The following is an 8,357-nucleotide window of genomic DNA, read 5'->3' on the forward strand; positions in this document are numbered from 1 at the left end:
AACTGAGTCCAGTTTGCCTTGTGTGTGTTAAATATGCGTGTAGTTCGTATTATGTTCGTGCCTGTGGATTTATGTTGTCTGATGCCGAAGGATATGCCGTTGTGGTCCGAGCTCGTGAGACTCTCCTCAACCCTCCAGTTGTCCACTCGGTTCAGCAGATCGTCGGAGCACGCTGTCACATCCACGTAGCTAGAGTACCTTTTCCCACCTCTGATGGTATCGAACGTAGGGATGTCCCCGGTGTTGAGTATGTGCATTCCCATTTCTTCCAGTACAGCAGACACATCTCTTCCTCGCGAGTCTTCCACTTCGCCACCCCACCACGGGCTTTTTGCGTTCGCATCGCCTCCCAGGACCATCCTATGGATACCCAGCTCTCTCCCTATCCGCCTAAGATGGTCCAGGTAGAGCCCCACTGGTTTATCGGGCTCGAAGTAGAAGGACACTACAATCATCTCCCAGGCTTTGGTTCTGAGAGTGGCCACAACGATGTTGTTACTGCTAAGGCGTGTATGTAGTTCGACATCCAGTGTGTCGTCGAGTACTACAATACACGCCTTTACTGCTCCACCCCCTTCCCCTTCACTCTGGAAGATCCTCACTCCATTGTATGTCCTCATACTTTTCGCCCCACCAACGTAGGGCTCTTGCAGCAATGCTACGCATGCCTTACGCTTGGTGGCTTCGAGCAGTAGCTCCCGTGTGGCGATTTGGCTCCGCTGGAGATTGGCCTGCAGCATTCGGTACTGGAAGGACTCACCTTGGGCAACCTTAGCAATACGCTACCGCCGATCTGGCCAGAGCATCCCACCTCTTTCTTTCCGTACACTCTCTGTCAAAGGCGCTGTGCTCTGCGCTGCCTTTCTTAGCCTTTATGCAGTTGATGCATTGAGGCACTTCTCCCCGCAGCCACTTGTCGCACTCGGTCTTCATGTGAGGACCAGCGCAGTGGCTGCATCGTTCCTTCTCCTCCCTACACATTCGTCTCGTATGCCCGTACCCAAGACAGCGCGAGCACTGCACTAACGGACTTTGATCCATCACTTTCACTCTACTTAGCCCTATATGGGCGTATCCTTCACTCGTGCATCTCTTCCATACCTGTGGACTCACCCTGGCCACTACGTGGTTCTGGAGGTGGTTCCTTGCTTTCATCACGTACGCTACTTCTACCTTTCTCTCTTCCCCCTTCAGGCCCTCAAGGATGCTTGCATTTTGATTACTGAATGCTGTGACGAAATCGTCAACTTCGCATTTCATTACATCCCTGAAGACTAGTAGAGGGCTCTTATTTTTTACATCTTCCACTACTAATCCCTCATTCTTTCTCAGCCTTTCCTTCACCTTGATTCTTTCTTCCTCATTCGCACAGCCGACGACCACCTTCCTGTTCTTCACCTTTCTTACCCTCTCTACTTTCACCCATCCGTCCTTTGCATCCACAGTCTTTCTGATCATTTCTAACACCTCATCACCCGTCTCTTGTTCGTCTTTGGATGACACCATGACCGAATGCAGGGCTCGGTTAGGTTAGGTTAGGTTAGGTTAGGTTAGGTTAGGTTAGGTTAGGTTAGGTTAGGTTAGGTTAGGTTAGGTTAGGTTAGGTTAGGTTAGGTTAGGTTAGGTTAGGTTAGGTTAGGTTAGGTTAGGTTAGGTTAGGTTAGGTTAGGTTAGGTTAGGTTAGGTTAGGTTAGGTTAGGTTAGGTTAGGTTAGGTTAGGTTAGGTTAGGTTAGGTTAGGTTCGTATAAGAGGGTGAGGCAAAAGCTTCGCCCTTGGGCCCCGCCCTTGTCTCAAAGTCTCGAGCCACGATTTCTGGAGCAAGTGGTGACGTCCTTGTTTCCAAGTCGGGGAAGACATTCTCCCCCACCGATGGCACCCACGATGACTGCGCAGGAGGAGCTCAACAACGAAAATGTCCCTCCAGTCACTCGCAACGAGCTCGCTGTGGCAGTAGAGCGCCTTAAGGCGAAGAATGCCGCCCCCGGCCCTGACGGTGTTCCCGGGCGGGCCTGGGTGCTGGCGCTAGAATCTCTTGGACCCAGGGTGGAACAGCTGTTCACAAAATGCCTCCAACAGGGCCAATTTCCCCGTAGGTGGAAGACCGGGAACTTGGTCCTGTTGCAGAAGGAGGGACGCCCGCGCGACTCGCCCTCGGCTTATAGGCCGATCGTGCTGCTCGATGAGGTGAGCAAGCTCTTTGAGCGCGTCTTCGCAGCTCGCCTCATCGACCATCTGGAGGGAGTGGGGCCGGACCTAAGCGAGAACCAATTTGGATTTCGCCGGGGAAGGTCCACTATCGATGCGATTGCTGAATTGCGGAACCTCGCTGACCATGCAGATAATGAAGGCGGAGTTCTTTTGGCGGTGTCCCTTGACATCGCCAACGCATTCAACACTCTGCCGTGGAGTTGCGTGATCGAAGCGCTCCGCTACCACAACGTGCCCGGGTATATGGTGCGCTTGTTGCAGTCCTACTTATCGGAGAGGGCTGTGGCGTACCCCGCGCGTCGTGGGTGGCAAGAAAAGGAAGTGACGTGCGGTGTTCCACAGGGCTCGGTTCTTGGGCCCCTTCTGTGGAACATCGGCTACGACTGGGTCCTGCGTGCCACTTATCTACCGGGTGTCAGCGTGCTTTGCTACGCGGATGACACCCTGGTAACTGCACGCGGGGCCTCGTACAGGGAGGCAGCCCTCATTGCGACCGCTGGTGTGGCGGATGTTGTGCGCCGAATCAGACAACTTGGCTTAGAGGTCGCTCTGAACAAGTCAGAGGCAATTTTGTTTCGCGGCCGTCGAAGGGCGCAGGCTGCTGGTTCAGCTATCCAGGTGGGTGGCACGTCCATCGGCGTCGGTTCCACTTTGCGCTACCTGGGCATCGTGCTGGACAGCCGGTGGACATTTGTGGAGCACTTTCGTCGCCTCGCCCCCCGTCTTGTTGGGGTGGCCGGGGCACTTGGAAGTCTGCTCCCGAATCTAAGAGGGGCTGGGGGTGCGTGTCGTCGTCTATACACCGGCGTCATTCGCTCCATGGCCCTCTATGGTGCGCCCATTTGGGCCGACTCTTTGAGCGTCCGTACCAGACCATACTTGCGTAGACCGCAGCGGGTCATGGCGCTCAGAGTCGTGAGGGCATATCGCACAGTGTCCTTCGAGGCCGCGTGTGTCATGGCTGGGACGCCCCCGTGGGACCTGGATGCCGAGATGCTGGCGGACGTCTATCGCCGCGTCGCCGCGTCCAGATCGCATGGAATTAATCCATATCTGGAGCAAGTCCAGCAATGGAGGGCTGATGCTCTCGAGCGGCGGTTCAGGGAGTGGGAACGCCGGCTCGAGAGGCCCAGCGCAGGAGCGAGGACGGTCGAAGCTATCCGACCGGTCCTACGCGAGTGGTGCGACAGGCGGCATGGGGCAATTACCTTCCGCCTGACACAGGTGCTGTCCGGACACGGCTGTTTCGGGTGGTACTTGTGCAAAGTCGCCAGGCGGGAGCCGCAAATGGCTTGCCATTGGTGTGACAGTCCGGAGGACACGGCAGACCACACTCTCGCCGTGTGCCCCGCGTGGTCCGAGCCCCGTGCTCACCTAGTCGCAGTCGTCGGCCCTGATCTCTCCCTGCCTTCCATAGCTCGCGCAATGGTTGGCAGCGACAGATCGTGGCGCGCGGCTATCACATTCTGTGAAGATGTGATGTCGCAGAAGGAGGAAGCAGAGCGGGTCCGCGAGGGAGATCCCAACGCGGATCCTATTCGGCGGCGACGTCTTATTGGGCGCAGTCGCCGAGTCGCGACCGCTGTACACGGTCGCGACTTGCTTCCCTAATGTTGGGTGCCGGACGGTGGAACGGGGACATAATCCATCGTCCGGTGCGGTGAGGCGGCGTGAGACGTGTTCCGTTCACGCCGCCCCCCAGGAAGGAGGAACTGGCGAACACTAGCCAGGTCTTAATCGCGATGGGCCTATATAAAAAATAGGCTGCCGCTGACGGGGTTACGGAAGCGGTTACACCAAATACCCGCGACCCTGCCAATATAGCGGAGAGACGGAACACAGTGGAGTTTAGTCGGTAGTCGCCGCATTCTGCGGTGTGAGTCCGACATAACCCAGGGCCCTTTCCCCGAGCGCTCTGGGTATGCCTAAATGCATTCTCCACTATAAAAAAAAAAAAAAAAAAAAAAAAAAAAAAAAAAAAAAAAAAAAAAAAAAAAAAAAGGTTAGGTTAGGTTAGGTTAGGTTAGGTTAGGTTAGGTTAGGTTAGGTTAGGTTAGGTTAGGTTAGGTTAGGTTAGGTTAGGTTACCGGGTGTCAGCGTGCTTTGCTACGCGGATGACACCCTGGTAACTGCACGCGGGGCCTCGTACAGGGAGGCAGCCCTCATTGCGACCGCTGGTGTGGCGGATGTTGTGCGCCGAATCAGACGACTTGGCTTAGAGGTCGCTCTGAACAAGTCAGAGGCAATTTTGTTTCGCGGCCGTCGAAGGGCGCAGGCTGCTGGTTCAGCTATCCAGGTGGGTGGCACGTCCATCGGCGTCGGTTCCACTTTGCGCTACCTGGGCATCGTGCTGGACAGCCGGTGGACATTTGTGGAGCACTTTCGTCGCCTCGCCCCCCGTCTTGTTGGGGTGGCCGGGGCACTTGGAAGTCTGCTCCCGAATCTAAGAGGGGCTGGGGGTGCGTGTCGTCGTCTATACACCGGCGTCATTCGCTCCATGGCCCTCTATGGTGCGCCCATTTGGGCCGACTCTTTGAGCGTCCGTACCAGACCATACTTGCGTAGACCGCAGCGGGTCATGGCGCTCAGAGTCGTGAGGGCATATCGCACAGTGTCCTTCGAGGCCGCGTGTGTCATGGCTGGGACGCCCCCGTGGGACCTGGATGCCGAGATGCTGGCGGACGTTTATCGCCGCGTCACCGCGTCCAGATCGCATGGAATTAATCCATATCTGGAGCAAGTCCAGCAATGGAGGGCTGATGCTCTCGAGCGGCGGTTCAGGGAGTGGGAACGCCGGCTCGAGAGGCCCAGCGCAGGAGCGAGGACGGTCGAAGCTATCCGACCGGTCCTACGCGAGTGGTGCGACAGGCGGCATGGGGCAATTACCTTCCGCCTGACACAGGTGCTGTCCGGACACGGCTGTTTCGGGTGGTACTTGTGCAAAGTCGCCAGGCGGGAGCCGCAAATGGCTTGCCATTGGTGTGACAGTCCGGAGGACACGGCAGACCACACTCTCGCCGTGTGCCCCGCGTGGTCCGAGCCCCGTGCTCACCTAGTCGCAGTCGTCGGCCCTGATCTCTCCCTGCCTTCCATAGCTCGCGCAATGGTTGGCAGCGACAGATCGTGGCGCGCGGCTATCACATTCTGTGAAGATGTGATGTCGCAGAAGGAGGAAGCAGAGCGGGTCCGCGAGGGAGATCCCAACGCGGATCCTATTCGGCGGCGACGTCTTATTGGGCGCCGTCGCCGAGTCGCGACCGCTGTACACGGTCGCGACTTGCTTCCCTAATGTTGGGTGCCGGACGGTGGAACGGGGACATAATCCATCGTCCGGTGCGGTGAGGCGGCGTGAGACGTGTTCCGTTCACGCCGCCCCCCAGGAAGGAGGAACTGGCGAACACTAGCCAGGTCTTAATCGCGATGGGCCTATATAAAAAATAGGCTGCCGCTGACGGGGTTACGGATGCGGTTACACCAAATACCCGCGACCCTGCCAATATAGCGGAGTGACGGAACACAGTGGAGTTTAGTCGGTAGTCGCCGCATTCTGCGGTGTGAGTCCGACATAACCCAGGGCTCTTTCCCCGAGCGCTCTGGGTATGCCTAAATGCATTCTCCACTATAAAAAAAAAAAAAAAAAAAAAAAAAAAAAAAGGTTAGGTTAGGTTAGGTTAGGTTAGGTTAGGTTAGGTTAGGTTAGGTTAGGTTAGGTTAGGTTAGGTTAGGTTAGGTTAGGTTAGGTTAGGTTAGGTTAGGTTAGGTTAGGTTAGGTTAGGTTAGGTTAGGTTAGGTTAGGTTAGGTTGGCGGGCGTACACCAGGCACAGGCGCCGTAGGCGGCGTGACGAAGAGGAGGAAGCGCGGTTATACGCCGTCTATAGGGACTGCATTGTGTCTCTGCAGCACGCCATCAGCAGCGCTAAGACCCGTGCATGGGAAGAGATGCTCGAGAGTTTGAACCGCGAACCTTGGGGTCGGCCGTATAAGAGGGTGAGGCAAAAGCTTCGCCCTTGGGCCCCGCCCTTGTCTCAAAGTCTCGAGCCACGATTTCTGGAGCAAGTGGTGACGTCCTTGTTTCCAAGTCGGGGAAGACATTCTCCCCCACCGATGGCACCCACGATGACTGCGCAGGAGGAGCTCAACAACGAAAATGTCCCTCCAGTCACTCGCAACGAGCTCGCTGTGGCAGTAGAGCGCCTTAAGGCGAAGAATGCCGCCCCCGGCCCTGACGGTGTTCCCGGGCGGGCCTGGGTGCTGGCGCTAGAATCTCTTGGACCCAGGGTGGAACAGCTGTTCACAAAATGCCTCCAACAGGGCCAATTTCCCCGTAGGTGGAAGACCGGGAACTTGGTCCTGTTGCAGAAGGAGGGACGCCCGCGCGACTCGCCCTCGGCTTATAGGCCGATCGTGCTGCTCGATGAGGTGAGCAAGCTCTTTGAGCGCGTCTTCGCAGCTCGCCTCATCGACCATCTGGAGGGAGTGGGGCCGGACCTAAGCGAGAACCAATTTGGATTTCGCCGGGGAAGGTCCACTATCGATGCGATTGCTGAATTGCGGAACCTCGCTGATCATGCAGATAATGAAGGCGGAGTGCTTTTGGCGGTGTCCCTTGACATCGCCAACGCATTCAACACTCTGCCGTGGAGTTGCGTGATCGAAGCGCTCCGCTATCACAACGTGCCCGGGTATATGGTGCGCTTGTTGCAGTCCTACTTATCGGAGAGGGCTGTGGCGTACCCCGCGCGTAGTGGGTGGCTAGAAAAGGAAGTGACGTGCGGTGTTCCACAGGGCTCGGTTCTTGGGCCCCTTCTGTGGAACATCGGCTACGACTGGGTCCTGCGTGCCACTTATCTACCGGGTGTCAGCGTGCTTTGCTACGCGGATGACACCCTGGTAACTGCACGCGGGGCCTCGTACAGGGAGGCAGCCCTCATTGCGACCGCTGGTGTGGCGGATGTTGTGCGCCGAATCAAACGACTTGGCTTAGAGGTCGCTCTAAACAAGTCACAGGCAATTTTGTTTCGCGGCCGTCGAAGGGCGCAGGCTGCTGGTTCAGCTATCCAGGTGGGTGGCACGTCCATCGGCGTCGGTTCCACTTTGCGCTACCTGGGCATCGTGCTGGACAGCCGGTGGACATTTGTGGAGCACTTTCGTCGCCTCGCCCCCCGTCTTGTTGGGGTGGCCGGGGCACTTGGAAGTCTGCTCCCGAATCTAAGAGGGGCTGGGGGTGCGTGTCGTCGTCTATACACCGGCGTCATTCGCTCCATGGCCCTCTATGGTGCGCCCATTTGGGCCGACTCTTTGAGCGTCCGTACCAGACCATACTTGCGTAGACCGCAGCGGGTCATGGCGCTCAGAGTCGTGAGGGCATATCGCACAGTGTCCTTCGAGGCCGCGTGTGTCATGGCTGGGACGCCCCCGTGGGACCTGGATGCCGAGATGCTGGCGGACGTTTATCGCCGCGTCACCGCGTCCAGATCGCATGGAATTAATCCATATCTGGAGCAAGTCCAGCAATGGAGGGCTGATGCTCTCGAGCGGCGGTTCAGGGAGTGGGAACGCCGGCTCGAGAGGCCCAGCGCAGGAGCGAGGACGGTCGAAGCTATCCGACCGGTCCTACGCGAGTGGTGCGACAGGCGGCATGGGGCAATTACCTTCCGCCTGACACAGGTGCTGTCCGGACACGGCTGTTTCGGGTGGTACTTGTGCAAAGTCGCCAGGCGGGAGCCGCAAATGGCTTGCCATTGGTGTGACAGTCCGGAGGACACGGCAGACCACACTCTCGCCGTGTGCCCCGCGTGGTCCGAGCCCCGTGCTCACCTAGTCGCAGTCGTCGGCCCTGATCTCTCCCTGCCTTCCATAGCTCGCGCAATGGTTGGCAGCGACAGATCGTGGCGCGCGGCTATCACATTCTGTGAAGATGTGATGTCGCAGAAGGAGGAAGCAGAGCGGGTCCGCGAGGGAGATCCCAACGCGGATCCTATTCGGCGGCGACGTCTTATTGGGCGCAGTCGCCGAGTCGCGACCGCTGTACACGGTCGCGACTTGCTTCCCTAATGTTGGGTGCCGGACGGTGGAACGGGGACATAATCCATCGTCCGGTGCGGTGAGGCGGCGTGAGACGTGTTCCGTTCACGCCGCCCCCCAGGG

This window comes from Colias eurytheme, chromosome 3 (genome assembly GCF_061535395.1).
Source record: "Colias eurytheme isolate Ceu_HAF_F1 chromosome 3, ilColEury1 Martin Lab GWU primary, whole genome shotgun sequence".
Taxonomy (NCBI): domain Eukaryota; kingdom Metazoa; phylum Arthropoda; class Insecta; order Lepidoptera; family Pieridae; genus Colias; species Colias eurytheme.